At 33.0% G+C, this 18,150-nt stretch overlaps 1 pseudogene; it reads left to right on the top strand.

Annotated features, from left to right (window-relative positions):
• Positions 1-13,661: 13,661 nt before the first annotated feature.
• On the top strand, positions 13,662-16,463 carry LOC120084837 (annotated as a pseudogene).
• Positions 16,464-18,150: the final 1,687 nt, after the last annotated feature.

The following is an 18,150-nucleotide window of genomic DNA, read 5'->3' as shown; positions in this document are numbered from 1 at the left end:
CCTATTCACATTGATATTGATCCATATAAACACTCTCTGAAGGGTCTGCTCCTAAGCACGACCCAAAGCCCTGCATGGACCTCACAATGTGAACTCTTAGGGATGCTAGAGCTAAAAGTATGCTACTTCTCTCTAGCTGAAGTGTTCTATAACGGTTTAGGGTATAAAAAAAATACTTAGAGATATATTTCGGCTAAATTAAACATATCCTAAGTCTAAGTGATAGATCCATGTGTAACTCTTATACTGAATTTTAACCTATGATGTCTAAGTGATAAACAAATTTTATTTCTTCACATCTCTCACATATGCTCATTAAAACTAGGGTTATTTGACTTAGACGCCAGTTTGATATCCAGGTAGGAGGTGTTCCATAAACCGTCATCTTAAGAACCCCCAACCTTAGACAAGATCTCCCCGGGTAAGTAAATAACTCTTTGTTTAACAAGTAATCGATCTATTTTAACTCTTTAGAAAAGCCGATTGAAATTGTACCAATTTAATCCTAGGGGGGCATGCGACTTTTACCTTTGTTATAGATTTTAAAGTCTAGGTTATTTTATAACAATTAAAAAATAAAATTACAACCATTATAACCTTAGAATCATACATCTATAACATACATTCATACTTGATTATCATGCTTTAATATAACACTTTATATTAAAAAAACTTAACATGCATACTATATATATTATAACAATTATAACATATATTATAACAATTATAACATATATCAAACATATCAAATGCATAACAATTATAACATATATCAAATGCATGTAATTATAACATATATTATATCAAATTATAACATATATCAAATGCATATAGACAACCACTAGAGCTGACCTACTATCCTCTGACTCAGAACTGGGTTGTTGGACCCGATGGATGAAGAACCCGAAAGAGAAAAAAAAAGATGGAAATAGTATAGTGAAATTGGGTTGGGTTTGGTTTTTTTTCAGCCCAATTTTAAAAATTAATTTTGCAAAATTTTCAAAAGTCTTTAATCCAAAATCACAAGCCCATATTTATAAAAAAAGGGTCATGCAAAATTGCATGAAAAAACTTCACAAAATCCCAACACCTAGAATCCATTATCTATATGAGCTTAATGTCTCTACTATAAGCTAACACCTAGCCCACTATTTTGTTAGTGGAATTATCCAACAAAAGTTTGGATTTTCCCACTAAATTTAGTCAAAGGGCAAAATAGTCATTTGGTCAAAGTCAAACTTTGACCAAAAAGTCAACATTTTGACTTTTTATGATTTTTTTCATGTTGACTAATTTTGACCTCCTGAGCATGAATCCACATTCATTTTCTCGAAATTCAAATCTCAATTGAATATAAGGTCGGTCAAAGTTTAACTTTTCAAAGTCAAAAGTCAACTCTTTGACTTTTTACATCTTTGACCATTTCCATTATTTACGAGCTTCCGAATATGAACGTATCATATTCTTGATATTTAAATCATATTTAAATATTAAAGCTGTATCTCCAAACTAAAAAACCAATCACTATATCATATATATACTTGTCGGTTTCTCTCTCTTCACCAAATTCGAACAATTCGAATTATTCTATCATACTATTCTAAGTTTATTCCATATGAGGTAGTCGGGGAACCTAATGGACCTATAGATCATGGGCTCCAACGATCCGAGATTAGTTGGCTAAACTCTTTAGACGGAGCTAATCAACATTCGTTAACTAACGGGTCATTCCACTATAGTCTCGTAGTTATACTCTCCTCACTATAGATATATTTGTGTCCTTTTGATATAACCATGATTAGTAAGTTAATCCTTCACAGGTTGTTCGTAACCTCGGCTGGGTCATAAAAACCGTTTTACCCCGGAGACTACATCTTATTCCTTAAGTTCCACTGATCCTCTAATGAACAATTGGTTTAAGGTCCAACCTATAAACCGAACCCCTATTGGGCCAATGAGAGGGTGGGCCCCTTGTTCAAGACCTGGATTCATTACTAAAGGGAACAACCTATGTACTATCCCTATAACGGGTAAGAGTAAATTCCGTCTTGCACCCTATGTTCCCAGCTATCCACCTGATCTTACCCTTGAAATGGGAGGCTTATTGGGCCAACGATAATGAGCTGCCCTCACCTATGCAAATCTAATGATAATTCCGAGTGAACAGGAGTTCATAGTTAGCTCAGGATTAAGATTAAGTTACCTAGGTCATCAATTAACGAAATAGTCAGTTTACAATAAACGACATTTAGAATGTAAAAGTGGCTATTTCATGGTTCAGTCTTATGTAAACTCTTTACATATGATGCCCCCATTTTCATGTCTCCACATGAACGGTTTAGGATCACATCGTTTGTACTAACTACAAAATGGGCTGCATCCAGTGGCTCCAGAATAAGGCGCCCAACCTTATTCATATACTATAGACCATTTTGACTATTTGAACTTGATCCACATTTATGTCACTATATAAAGTTCAAACTTAAACTTAATAGCCTCGGATCCTTAGTTTATTGGATTCATGAATATAAAATTTAAATTTACTAAAGATTTTCAATAACAGTTTTATTGAACAAGAATATAATATTACGAACTAGGAGTTTTAGGACATAAAATCCAATAGTGTTAACCTAGTTGAGACAGTCCAGTATATATATTGATCCCATCGTTCCGAGTACTTTGTTTAAAAGAAAAGTCAAGTGATCCACTTTTAAGAATATGGGATAACTTGAACACGAAAAAACCAACTCATATTTCTTGATATATGATGACGAAAATTCAGTAACGCAATTTATGTGTGATGCATGTCTTATGCTATGCATTTGTACCCATGCGTCGGAGGTCATGCATTGGAATGGAAAGTATGCGTTACTCTAGTATGCAATGACATGCGTTCCTATCACAAGTTTTCTTGCCTTCTCGCCAAGTATATTGAGAACGCAAGTTTCTCGGGTGATCCGAGGTCGAACACAGGGACTTATAACTCAATAATGCTTGTGAAGTAATGTGTTTGAGGCGATGAATGAAAGTAAAAAGAAGAAGTTAATGGATTACACACTACTTCTTCTCCTAACTAAGCAGATTGAGCAATGGAAGACTTGCGATGAGAATTGGTAGATATGCAACAACTGTTAATGCATATTAATGTTTATTATATTAAATCGCTCGAATAATCCCAGCTCGTCACACTAACGCATTGCACACCTCTCGGTGGTCAGCCGCATGACTATATCTCTATAGTGCATGGTTGTGTCAAGCATAAGACTGTACCTATCTCTAGGAACAATGCATACTTTACTTTAGTGTGTTCCACCTCTTACCTTCTCAAACAGTTAGATGCAGCTAATTAACTTATTGACAAGCATTGCAACAGCCCATCGACAAGCGTTGCTACAACCTCTTACCAAGCAAAGAAGATTAACTCACTATACTCGCACAACGCATACCTCTCGGTGGGTTGCTACATGCGTCCTATCTCTAGGCTACACGATTGAGTATGCGATTGCCTTTGATAAATAAACGATGAAGGTAAACGATGATAAAGACAAAGAGGATGAAGAAGATGGTGTTGGAGAAATTTAGAGATGCATTGATTACAAAATGTAAGTATCTTAAGCCCAAAATGTAATGCAATACAAAGATCAGAAAGGAAATGTAAGGCTATGCGTCAAGGCTGCTGGTGGTGCCATGGATGGATGATGGAGACATCTCTCTCGAGCTCTAACTTCGATGAAAGCTCCGGTCGTCACTCGGAATGGATTTTGGAGGTGAAGAATCCTCAAAGAAAATCTCACTCATGTTTTCATCGTTGACCGCAAGCATCTGCCTTAAGGCAGAAGCTCGAATGCTTTAAAATGAAGGTCCCAAGGGCTATTTATAGAGTTTAAACTTCGACAGCAATCATGATTGCGTTCTGTCTCACTACTGCCTTTGTCGCGGTATGGGTAATGTCGGCATCACCTTATCTTATTGATACTCCCAAGGTATGCGTTCGTGTTTGCTTCTCTTGAGGTGCCAACGCATTCCATCTACCTTGCGAGCAGACTTCTATCGATCTATGGACGCAACATCCCATGCAGCGAACTTAATCAACTCATGCTTTTAACCTTACGGTGGTCGGGGATCGACGCATGCGATCAACTCTTGTAATATCTGCAAAAATGAACACTTTGACTCGAAATAATGCATGGTATAGGGTTAGTGGGGATTTTTTTTTTTTTTTTTTGGTGTTGTTTGAGCAAGCTCACTTTCCACATGAATTTTTAGTATTAATATGCATATTCTTGCTTATTGGCCCTCATAATTCTAAGTAAAAGGCTACAAAAGCTTGTATTTCTATGAGCTATCACACCCCCAAACTTAGAATTATGTTTGTCCTTAAGCATGTCTTATACTTAGGAAATTCAACATTTACCCTTCGGCTTTTCCTATGTGATGACCAGCTTTTCAACATATAATTCACTCGTACTTCTAACCTTAGCAGCAACACTCTCCTCAACTTTGGCTACTTCTTCAAAGAGATATTTCTAAGTTTAAATCTGACAAGCCTCTTCTCAAAGACCTTTTTACCCATTTCTGGAAACTTTGCATTTAACTTTTTACAATGTGTTCATTTAAAGCAATGCAAAGCTTGCGATATATTATTATATTGATGCATTGAACCTGGCTACACTCCTCGCTCTTATACACATCTAGATGTGTATAAGAGACAGGTTGAACCTGGTTACACTCTTCGTTTTGGCTTGCCCCCACGGGTGTCATGCAGACATCCAACTTCGGTTGCGTGCCATATTCAACTCAATTCTTGTCTTAGCTTATTTGGGTTGCGCCAGACAGAAGAGTTGTTATTATGCGTTGATTTTGGTCATCTACTTTCATTTTGGCTTATCTGCACGGGTGTCATGCAAAGTATCCAACTATGCGTAAGTGCCTTGCACAACTTTAACTCTTATCAGCTTGGGTCTCCCTCTTGCGCTGACAGTGGAGTTCTCTCTCTCTCTTTTTTGAAGGAAATAAACATCGCAATGTGTAGATTGGACGCAATTGCCCGGACCACTGCCTCCCCCAAACTTAGAGAGTAGCAGGGATCCTTGCCAAAAATCTAAAAACAAACTCATCAAGAATGCGGTAGAAGATATTTGAGCAGAGGTTTACACATAATGAAACTTAGACTGTCAAACTTTGAAGAAGTTACTAAAGTGGGGTGAGCTATACAACTTTTAGTTAGTGGATGTAGTGAGTTATAAGTATCATAAATGCTGGTTTATCAATGCATAAGAGAGCAAGTGGGCAAAGAAGAATTTCAGAAGGATAACGCATAAAAGAAAACAAGAAAGGACCTATTGAGCAGAATATCAATTTCGTCAATGCTTAGAATTCATGCAGGGAAATAGTCATGCATTGAATGATGGAGAAGATTCTTCTTCCAGCCCATCGCACTGAGTGGAATTATTAATGCACCTACAAAGAGTTAGCACATATTTATCCAAGAAACCAGCTGCAAATCCAAAATGGCAATAATCAAATAAATAATTAAAATAGGAAAGCAGGGTAAAGATAGAGTTGAAGACGTCTCTGGATAAATTAGAGTGAAGTCACCACGAGGCGTCTTCCATGCAGGAGATTGATCTCAACTGCTTAGGTCAAGAATCTCGCCCTGACCATTGGAGCTTCCAGCAATTGTTGGACACATGTTGGCTAACACGCTCCCAAGACTGCTTCCAGCTTATGCGACAGATAGCCTTTCTGTCTCGAGGTCAACATTGAATTTTGGCGCATCGCCTTCATTCAAATATTGTTTGCAACTTGGTCGCACAAGCTACAATACGCCCAAGACTAAAAAGGTTGCCTATAAAAACACAAAACTTAACAAACTCTTAGCTGTAAAGTCCCTGGCAATGGTGCCAAAAACTTGATGACGAAAATTCGATAACACAATTTATGTGTAATGCATGTCTTATGCTATGCATTTATACTCTGCATGTCTTATGCTATGCGTTGGTACCCATGCGTCGGAGGTCATGCGTTGGAATGGAAAGTATGCATTAGTCTAGTACGCAATGACCATGCATTCCTATCATAAGTTTTCTTGCCTTCTCGCTAAGTATAACGAGAACGAAAGTTTCTCGGGTGATCTGAGGTCGAACACAGGGACTTCTAACTCAATAATGCTTGTGAAGGAATGCGTTTGAGGCGATGAATAAAAGTAAAAAGAAGAAGTTAATGGATTACACACTACTCCTACTCCTAACTAAATGGATTGAGCAATGGAAGACTTGCAATGAGAATTGGTAGATATGTAACAACTGTTAATGCATATTACTGTTTATTATCTTAAATCACTTGAATAATCCCAACTCGTCACACTAACGCATCGCACACCTCTCGATGGTCAGCAGCATGACTATATCTCTATAGTGCATGATTGCGTCGAGCATAAGATTGTGCCTATCTCTAGGAATAATGCATACTTTGCTTTAGTGCGTTCCACCTCTTACCTTCTCAAGTAGTTAGATGCGGCTAATTAACTTACAGAAAAGCATTGCAACAGCCCATCAACAAGCGTTGCTACAGCCTCTCACCAAGCAAAGAAGATTAAATCACTATACTCGCACAACGCACACCTCTCGGTGGGTTGCTACATGCGTCCTATCTCTAGGCTACAGGATTGAGTACGCGATTGCCTTTGATAAATAAACGATGAAGGTAAACAATGATAAAGACAAAGAGGATGAAGAAGATGGTGTTAGAGGAATTTAGAGATGCATTGATTACAAAATGTAAGTATCTTAAGCCCAAAATGTAATACGATACAGAGATAAAAAAAGGAAATGTAAGGCTATGCGTCAAGGCTGCTGGTGGTGCCATGGATGGATGGTGAAGACGTCTCTCTCGAGCTCTAACAACGGCGAAAGCTCCGGTCATCATTTGGAATGGATTGTGGAGGTGAAGAATCCTTAAAGAAAATCTCGCTCATGTTCTCATTTGTGACCGTAAGCATCTACCTTAAGACAGAAGCTCAGATGCTTTGAAATGAAGGTCCCAGGGACTATTTATAGAGTTTAAACTCCAACAACAATCATGATTGCGTTCTGTCTCATTGTTGCCTTTGTCGTGGTATGGGCAATGTCAGCATCACCTTATCTTATTAATACTCCCAAGGTATACGTTCGTGCTTGCTTCTCTTAAGGTGCCAATGCATTCCATCTACCTTGTGAGCAGACTTCTATCGGTCTATGGACGCAACATCCCATGCGGCGAACTTAATCAACTTATGTGTTCAACCATGCGGCGGTCGGGGACCGATGCATGCGATCAACTCTTGTAATATCTGCAGAAATGAACACTTTGACTTGAAATAACGCATGATATAGGGCTAGTGAGGATTTTTTTTATGCTATTTGACGCAAGCTCACTTTTCACATGAATTCTTAGTATTATCAACGCATATTCTTGCTTATTGCTCTCATAATTCTAAGTAAAAGACTACAAAAGCTTGCATTTCTACGAGCTATCAATATACTTTCAATGTCAAGAATGATAACAAACTCGACACTAGCAAAATGTCAAATTTAACAATTCTTGACATTGATTACATATCATATGTGGTAACTCTTAACGTTTTTTATTTGTCAAATGTATTGTTATCTTGACATAATTGATGAGTTATTTAATTCTTGACATGCTTTCAATGTAATGTATGCCTTTTTCCGCAAATTAATTATATACCAATTCCATAATCTCATTCCTGCATTGTGTTCCAACAAGACAAACTTTTGTCAACTAAATAAACAATTAGATATTTGAGGTCTATATCAATCCAATATATCCACTAGCAGTTGGTGTATATATATATTTATATATAAGAATAAACAACGTGCATGCAAAATCAATTTGGATCTTAAGCATTCTAAATTTCATTAATTTTAATGATAAAACATGCATGCAAATAAATTTGAAATTAGGGTTTGAGTTATAACCTTTGTAGCTCTAAATTGACCACCAATTCCGCTCTAATCTTTTCATGAACCGATTGTGAACCACCACGAGGGTCTTCTCGACTTCTCTGGCCTCAGAATGGGATGGTGGATTCAACGAGTGACTAAATTAGGGATGAATTTAGAATAGAAATTGAGAGAGAATTGAAGACTTAAATTCTAAAACTCTTTTAGAATCTCTAAGTTGTCAAGAAGAATTTGTTTTTCAACTAACTTAAAAATCACCAAAATGGCCAAAAACTTTAATCTTTATCCAAGCATCCTATTTATAGAGCAATTACATGCAATTCATGCAAAATTGAGTTAACCAAATTTTGACACTTCAAAATGCACTCATTTTAGTGGGATAAGTGGCATTTTGGAGAATCAACACTTTGCCAAATAAATTACTCATTAATTCATTAAAAAATGGATTTTTTTCACTAAAAATCATTCTTGGCCGATCTTTCCACTAAGTGAAGTCAATATTTTTACTTTTGACTATTTTGAAGTCAACATTTGACTTTAGTCAAATTTTAACTAAATACAATTTAATTCAAAATTAATTCAAAACTAATTTTGGAATTTTCCACTTAGTGACGTCAACTTTTGACCTTTGACCAACTTTCATTAGTTCCATTTAATTCAAAATTAATTCAAGTAATTAATTTTAAATCAAAATAGATAATTCACTAAATAATTTAATTAATTTAATTTAATATTCAATTGTCCAACACTAATCACAATGAATCCTTATTCATAGTTTTGATATAAATCCTATTTAAATATAAAAAACTCTCTCTCTTTATCATTCAATTCCCAATTGAATAATACGCAGTTAAATATATATCGCATATATTTAACGCTTATTCCCTAATTTGAATATTAACACTTCAAACTCACTTATCATATTGTTCTAAGATTTAGTCCAGTATGAGCTAGCAGAGGGGCCTAATAGACTTACAGATCATGAGCTCCAACGATCTGAGATTAATTGGCTAAACTCTTTTAACAAAATTAACCGACATTCGTAAACTACCGAGACACTCTACTAAAGCCCAGTAGCTACACTCTTCTCATTGTAGATATATTTCTGTTCAGTTGATTTAACAATGATCAGTAAGTCGATCCTTCAAAGGTTGTTCGTATTTATAGTTGGGTCAAAATTGCTATTTTACCCTTATAAAACATCTTACTCCCTAAGTCTCCATGGATCCACTAATGAACAATTGATTTTTGGTTCTATCAATAAACTAAGTCCCTCTCAGTCATAGAGAGAGTGGGCCCCATTGTTCAAGACTAGGAGTTAGTACTTAAGGGAACAACCTATTTGCTAATCCTAAAATCAGGTAGGAGTAAATTTCATCTTGCAGGACTATGTCCCGAGCTATTTATTTGATCTTATCCCTAAAATGGGAGGCTTATTGAGCAGCGATGTTGAGCCACTCTTACCCATGTAGATTAAAAGATAATCTTGAATAAACAAGAGTTCATGGTTAGCTTAGTTTAAGATTAAGTTACCTTAGGTCATCAAAATGAAATAGTCAGTTTTAACAGTAAACAAGGTTATAAATAAAAGTTACTATTTTATTGTCCGGTCTCATGCAAACATCTTTTGTATAGGATGCCCTCCACTCACATGTCTCTACATGAACGATTCAGGATCACATCATTTGTCTTAAATACAAAGTTGGGCCACATCCATAGTGTTTCCAATATAAGATACCCAATCCTATCCCTATATTTATAGACTGTTTTGGCTATATACTCAAACTTGATTCATTTTTATGTCTCTAAATAAAATTCAAGTATTCATGCTATAGTCAGGGGTTCGTTAGTTTATTGGATTTAGGCTTTAACAAGTACAATTTAGATATTCAATAACAACTTTACTGAATATACCTCAATAACTTCTTTATTGCAAAATAGAATATGTTTAATATTTATAAACTGCGAGTTTTAGGACACACATACATACATACATACATATATACATATATATATATATATGATAATTACAAAATTACAAGAACAACTACTAATTCATATGAGATATTCCAAAATCACAAACTATAAATCTATCCCCATCATATTGTTTTGAAGAATCATCAATAGAATAAACTTTTGATAAAATAATTGCTAAGATCAAAACATTTACAATATGTATGTTCGTACATACGTACAATTCCAAATATGTCCATTAGATATAGTGACCTAGAAATTCAGCCCACTCCCCATGCACTTCATCCAATTCAATTTATGAGTACAAGTTGCTTATATCAATCCACAAGGTATATTTCATATATACAACACAATATATTCGATATATATTTAAATTTTCTAGAAATCGATCAGGTTATATTTGATAAGTGCATGAACAAGACAATTTATACAATATATTGTCTTATATACCGAATAATATATGCGATATATATTTATATTTTTCAATATATTTGTAAATACATACCAAACTATCAATTATGATATATACAATATATATTTACTTTTTCAGTATATTATCAATATATGAGGCATATATTTGAGATGTAGATGGAGATATGATTGATTTTCAATTAGGAATTATGAAAGAAAATAAATAAAGTCTCTTAAAATATCCTGCATTCAAGAAATATAGAATAAAATAAATAAATAATAGAAATAAAGTCAAAATTCGAAGATGATGGTGGAAAGAAAAGTTAATGTAATTAATGTTATTTTAAAAATAAACACATTAAATATTCAATAGCTAATCTGGATTTTTTTAAGTATTTATAATACTACAAAATTAATAGAGAAGAGAAAATGTATCACAAGGATAAAAATATTCTAAAATGCAGTTAAAATCTAACTATGAAAAATTATAATTTTGGAACATTTATAAAATATTAGTTGTAATAGGCTGATACGCTAAATCTTTCCCCTTTTGTTTACTACAGATACTCTGATAAAATCAGTTACAATAGGACATGGGCCACCACTTGGGTCGTCATTGCATTCAAAGTTTCGGCCCAAAGCCCAAAGTTAGGTACATCCTGATTTAAAGCAAAATCCTTCAAAATAACCCTATTCTAACTTTTTCTATTAAATCTTCGCATCATTTAGTCTTAAAATAATTCTAAACTTTATATTATTTTGTAATTTTTTTCATTTTTTTTATTAAATTTGTGCTCTCGCATCGTCATTTATAATATACATTTAAATGTCATTTTATTTTATAGAAATGATGATTAAAAATGATTAATTATAGTCTAATTTATGAGTGTTCAGAAAACTAGTGACTCGAAAAAATCGTTCAACCCAACCCAACCTGTGCGGTTTTGGTTGAGTTGTCAACTTTTTTGGGTTAGGTTGAATTCAAATAAATAAAAAATTTATTGGTTGGGTTGGTTCATGGGTTCATTAAAGTAACTCAAACCAACCTGCACCAATCTGAATTTATTATTAACTTTAAAAATCTATATTTTCTTTTACTTATGATATAATTAAATATACATATATTTATTTTAATTTTACTTAATTTCATTAGCATTTTTTATAATTTATTCTCCAATAATTCTAAAAGTAGTTTCGTTTAGCACTTTGGAAAGAGATTTTACATTATACAAATTAAAACTGAGTTACTAATCTTAATTCAATATATGAAAATTATTAAATCAAAATTTTACGTAATATTTACTTTTTTTTAGAACAAAAATTTAAATAAATGATCCGACTATTCCGAACCAACCCAACCCAAATGCTTCATGGTTGGGTTGGGTTGGGTTCATTTTACGAGGGTTATTTGGGTTCAAGAAATTTACAACTCTAACAATTAGGTTGTGTCTAAAAAGTCCTTCAACTCAATCTAATTTAACCCACAAACACTCCTATCTAATTAAGCCACAGTTAAAGTTTCAATAATTAATTATATCAATTTCCTTCAATTTTCATTCAGTTTTATGAAATTTCCATCAATATCGATATTTTCATATAATCTGGATGTCAATATCTCCATCAACATGATCCATATTTCGAATATTGCTTCACACCACGGACAAATTATGAATTTTTGGCTGTTTTAAGGTAGCTTGTCTAGGAAGGCAAAAGAGTTAAGAAATTAAAAGAGGAAGGGATTGGTATCGTTTACCTCTTCGTTGTACACGATAGAGTCAGGAAGCTAATCGACAAAGATTGTATTGAATCGTTTACCTCTTCGTTGTATACGATTGAGTCAAGAAGCTAAACGACAACGAGTGTATTATATCGTTACCTCTTCATTGTATACGATAGAGTCAGGAAAACTAAACGATAGAGAGGGAAATGAGTCGTTTGCCTCTTCGTATTCCACGATATCTTTGGAAAGAGGCAGCTTGCCCAATTTATGTACTATTCCCTATTTTAGGGATACAAAAGAATTAAAAAATTATTTAATGAATGACTAATGGTAAGAGGACACATGACCCAATACATAGAGAATGAATAATTGTTTGTTATTACTCAATCCTAACAGAATTCTGGAGCACTAAGCGAATACTCCTTCATGACTCACCTCTGTGACATGACATTCTTCAGTTGATGTGTTTTCTTAACTCTTCCTTGGTAGCTGACATGACAGAGTCTCTAACAATTATGAATTAAAAGTCGTACGGTGTCACCGTTTTTTCTTCCTTTTTCTCTCTATCGATCTCAAATTATGCAAAGCAATTAATGATATTATAGAAGGCTCTAACTTCGGTTAGTGTGTGTTTGAGAGTGATAATTGGAATCGTGATTTTAGAAAAAGAGATTTAGATACAATAGATTTTGTAAAATTGATCTTTAAACCATCAATTATGTTTGGTTCCAAACTTTAAAGTGATTTTCAAATATTTAAAAGTGATTTTATATTATTATGTTTTATTCTAAAAATGAATTTAAAGTTATCAAATTACTTAAAATTGTATTTTCTATTTGAGAAATTATTATTTAACTAAATAATTATGATAAATATCTATTTTTATTTATTCTATTGTTAAAATCTTATATGCATAATTGATATTTTAAGTAAGGTGAATGTTTATAATAAATATTGAAAGGAAATTAAAAAGATTATGTAGTTTGTTTTATTAACAATTTAATGATAGATAATGTCTGTCATCTTTTGTTACAATATTTAAAATTAAAATTAAATGATTTAATAAATAGCTAAGCAACCATATTTTTTTTAAAAAAAGAAATTGAATTAGATAACCATTTTGGGTCTGATTCCCGGTCAATCACTTAATAAAAATCACCTATCAATTAATTCATCCAAAATCAATTTGAAATGATTTTAGATTTTTCTAAAATCAATTTTAACTCATGTCAGATACCATTATTTTATAGAAAAATGATATTGACAAGAAAAAAGATGATTTTTACCGTATTAAAATCACTTTCAAACATATTCTAAAATTCCGTGGACATACATGCAGGACGCGGCAACTTCAGCATATAATCCCGCTTATTCTGTATCTAACCTTAATATCTCCTAATATTTTTTTTTTTCAGAATTGTTACAATTTTTTATCTTCTTAATTGACCAATTAGAAAATTTTAAATCCAACAAAGTTGATCTAACGCCCATTACCTAAGGAAGGACTCACCAGTTATTGTAATCTCTAAGAATAGAAGATCATGGGCATAAAATATTAATAGACAACGGTATAATATCATATTTAGATATCAATGGAGACATGTTGGAAATGCGACCAAAGTCCCATATTGGTTAGATTAGAGGAGGATCATGGGTATATAAGTAAGGATGACTATCTCTATTGGTATGAGACTTTTTGGGGTGAAACAAAAAACAAAGCCATGAGGGTTTACTCCCAAAGTGGTATGAGGGTCGTTCACCTTTACACCTACAAGGAGAGTTTTTGTAAATCATTGTTGTTTTTGTGACAACTTTTGAGATTTAAAGTACATTGTGAGCTAAATTTGCTTATTGATGTATGTATTCTTGAATATTCATTTTTTGGGAATTCTAATAGTTTTGTTGAGAACAAGTGGTTGTGGAATATTATTAAGAGTGTGTTTCTTTGAACAGGTTCAAGGTAAATTTTTGGTTTTGTTGTGCTAGCATCATTATGCTACTGAAAATTTTTCATAGTCTTCATAGCTCATATCTAGGTAACCAAGCTTCTCTTCTTCAAGATCTTGAAAAAGAAGATTCTCTCATTTATTCAACTATTGAGTTTTCTTGTTTTGCAGGTGCAACAAAGGAGTAAAGATTTGGTATCACAACCTCTTTATACTTTTTCTTGGGGAAGTCTAGATCCAACACATTCACTACAAGAAATTTTCCTTAAATTTACCATTTATGTACATTCCCAATAAACACGACTAGTTGAATATGAATTTTGATCACATTTTCACTTTCAATCCTTTGTCTTAAACCTTTTTTTTTTGTGATCCTTTGAACAACAGTGATCAGGCAAAGATGCCTATAACCATATACTACTGAAGCTGGGGGGTCTGTTCAAGAAGAATTATGAAGGGATTCATACTTACCAAGTAGAGAGGAACAGTAAACTGGCTGAGGAAATTCTTGCAGTTGGTCCAATTTTGTAATAAAATGGTAAATGAAGCTCTTCAAGAATTTGGATGATATCATGAAATGACTGGCGTTGGGTGGATTTTACAAATGTAAGTGTGAAAGTTTCAAAGTTGAAAGTTTTTTTTTTAATAAATAGGATATCAATCTTTCTTCCATATGTAGAGTTTTTTTTTTTTTTTTTTTTTTTTTCATTAGGCATCGATTCTTGTTGCTCGCAAGTACTACTTGACCTATGATGATTAGTGTTTAGAATGAGAGTTTTACCCTACAATCCAGCTGTTAAAGTGTCATGTAGACACTTGGATATATGGTTTGTCGGTGTGACAAGTTTATAGTTTTGTGGTAACTTTGTGATTATGAAAGTTTGTTTGTTTGTTTGTTTGTTTGTTTTTTTTTTTTTTTTTTTTTTTTATCAACTTAAGAATTAAACATGACATGTTTTAAGCCTCAGTCACTTTGGTAATGTAAACAGGTCAAAGAGTATTATTTAATTTAAAATGTTAGATAAAAGATAAGGTATGAGTTCTTACCCCATGTTTATACAATGTAACATTTATAGTTGTGCTACTTTCAATGATGAAGTAGTTAAGATAAATATGATATGTTACTTATTTGTAAGTTTTGAGGTTATATTATTTATTTTGGCTTCTTTCTTAGACATTTGGATGTTTAGTTTGTGGGTGTGACCTGTTTATAGTTTCATGGGGACATTGTGATTCTGAAAGCTTGTTTGCTTGTTTCTGCTTGTTTGATCCATTGTCAATCTTATTTAATTCTGATATAAACTTTGGAATTCTTTTTTGTTGTGTGTTGGATTTTGACCATTATGACTTTGTACTGATTGTGTGTGTATTTTGAATATTAAGTTGTGAAGATTTTGCACATTGTTAGGCATTTGAAGAGCGAAGGGCATTACATCATTACTTCTGATTGGAAGAAGAATGAACACATGACAGGGGATATGTATGAATTCTATCTTGTTGATCTCAGAGTTATGGATAATTGCATGAACCTGACTGAGAAAGTTGACCATGTCCACTCACTCTGTTATTATGTATAACAATACCATGATCGGCTTCAATATGCTTGGAGCTGCAAGAATTAATGGAGTTAAGAGGTTAATTTTTAAGGAAAATTTTCTCAATTCATGGTGTTTAGGCATGCTTTGAATTTTTAATGGTACAAGGTTGGTTGGTCAATGTTTTTATACTTTAGAGTTATGGTTTGTCGGTGGGGGGTGGGGTCAAAATGAGCAAGAAATTTTTTAAAGGGGAATATTTTGTATTCTAAATCTTTTTAATCTTAGATTATTTCCTCCTTTGTTGTTGGTTTTGTCTCTACCAATGAGAAAGAAAGTACCCAACAGATAATTTGATCTTCTATCATGTGAGTACAGGTTTTTCTATTCTTCTAGTGCTTGCATCTACCCTGAATTTAAGCATTGGAAACTAATGTGAGCTTGAAAGAGTCAGATGCTTGGCCTGCTGATGTTCATATTTACTTAGGTGTTAATGATTTGGAAACGAAAAAACTGCTAGATATGTTTGGCCTGCTTATTAAAACCGTGTTAACGTTTGTTTCGTAGCCCAAGATGCTTATGGTTTGGAGAAGCTTGCTACAGAGTTGTGCAAACATTATACTAAGGATTTCAGTATTGAGTGCCTAATTGGGAGGTTCCATAACATTTATGGTCCATTTGGAACATGGAAAGGTAGATCCAAATGCAAGAAATGGTTGTGTTATCTCTAGACAATTCATAATGTAAGATCTAATGCTATCAGTTCATTTATATAGGTGGAAGGGAAAAGGCTTCTGCTGCATTCTGCAGAAAGACCCTCACTTTTGTAGACAAGTTTGAGATGTGGGGAGATGGTCTTCAAACAAGATCTTTCACTTTCATTGATGATTGTGTAGAAGGTATCCTGAGGTAAGAAAGCTCAATTGCTGTAAATTCCATGTTTAAAATTTGTTTTTTCTTGGATTTGGTATAATCTTAAGCACCTCAAGAGTGTTCAAAGGTGGAAAGAGTTTGAGACATTTGGAGACACGTTTCAAGGACTTTAGGATTAGTTGGAGTGGGCTATGAACATAATGCAAAGGGAAATAACCTTAGTTTAAGTAGTTTTTGGCTTATTGGTTTTAGCTCAACTCTAGCTAAGGAAAAATAATTAGTGTATATTTTTTTTGTTATGAGCAACTTCTGTTATATAAACTTTGAAAGGTTAGAATTGTATATTAAGTTTGTGAAGATGTGCAACATTAAAGAACAGATGACATATTTTTCTGATGTTCAACATTCTTTAATATGTTTTTATAAGTTCTTATTATATGTTGTTTGCCAATTTTTCTCTGCCAGCAGGAAGTCATGCTTTCAATTTGGATCAAACGTGTGGTGGATGGTGGAGAGAACATAATGAAGGAGCAATTGAAAGACTATTTGGAAAACACTATATAATAACTCACTATATAATAACAACAAGTGTGTGTGCACTTTTTTTTTTTTCTTTTGGAGGGGGGAGGGATATTTACAAGTTTTAATTTGTGTTTTATAGTTTAAAAGTAAAACTTATGAGCTATGTAACACTTAAACAAGTGTGTGCTATGTAACACTTATGAGTTTTGATAATTTGTTGATTACCTTGATTTTAGAGTTAAATTATCATCTCTAATTCCTCTTTTGTAACTTATTATTATGGATTTGTGAAAACAATTAAGAATTTGTTTTGTGCATGTACAGGTTGATTACCTTGGTTTTAGGGACATGTCGTTTTTAACTTTGTGACCGGCATTAAAAATGGATTGGACAATAATTATATCGAATACACGGACAATAATTCTGGACCATAACTGAAATAAACGAACATGATACAAAAAAAGGGATAATAATTGAAAAAATGGACAATAATTATTTATACACCCTCTTCAATGTCGATTTAAAACCGACATTAAAGGGCTTTAATAATACTATCTTTAATGTCAGTTGTCAACCGACATTAAAGTCTAGAATTCTTGTAGTGAACCCACGTTTTTTACCACATTAAAATATGTCAGTTGTGTATTTTTCTTCCCATTGATTCTTAATTTTATAGTTTTCTTTTGTTTTTTTATCGTTCAATCTAAAACTCACTAACCCTCAGTATACTCATTTCGACAAATGCCAAATAATTAGAGAAAAAGTACGTTTCAAAAAAATCATTTTTACGATATTTTTAACACAGTTAAATAAGTAACCATTGAAGTAACCATTTTCATTTTTACCAAATCTACCAGAAACCCTAAAATAAATTTGTCAGAAAAACTTTTCTAAAAACTTATTAATCTTAAAAAGTTATTACTTTTAAAATAATTTTGTTAACCTATTGTTGAAAAGTTTGTCATTATTAAACTTTATTTGTGGCATTTAATGTGGCTTTTGGGTTTTGTGACTTTTAGTTTTTTGTAACCAATAGTGATTTTTAAGTTATAGGAGTTATGTGAGTTATGAGTATTGATGACATGTGTAGCTTAAAACCATTGGCATTTCTATGGTTATGTTTGTAAACCTATATAAAGGTATGCTTAGTTGAATGGAAAATATATCTCTCATTTTTCATATTTTTTCTCCATGTTTTTTCTAAC

Source organism: Benincasa hispida, chromosome 9 (assembly GCF_009727055.1).
Source record: "Benincasa hispida cultivar B227 chromosome 9, ASM972705v1, whole genome shotgun sequence".
NCBI classification, from domain to species: Eukaryota; Viridiplantae; Streptophyta; class Magnoliopsida; order Cucurbitales; family Cucurbitaceae; genus Benincasa; species Benincasa hispida.
This window is presented reverse-complemented; position numbering and strand designations above follow the sequence as displayed.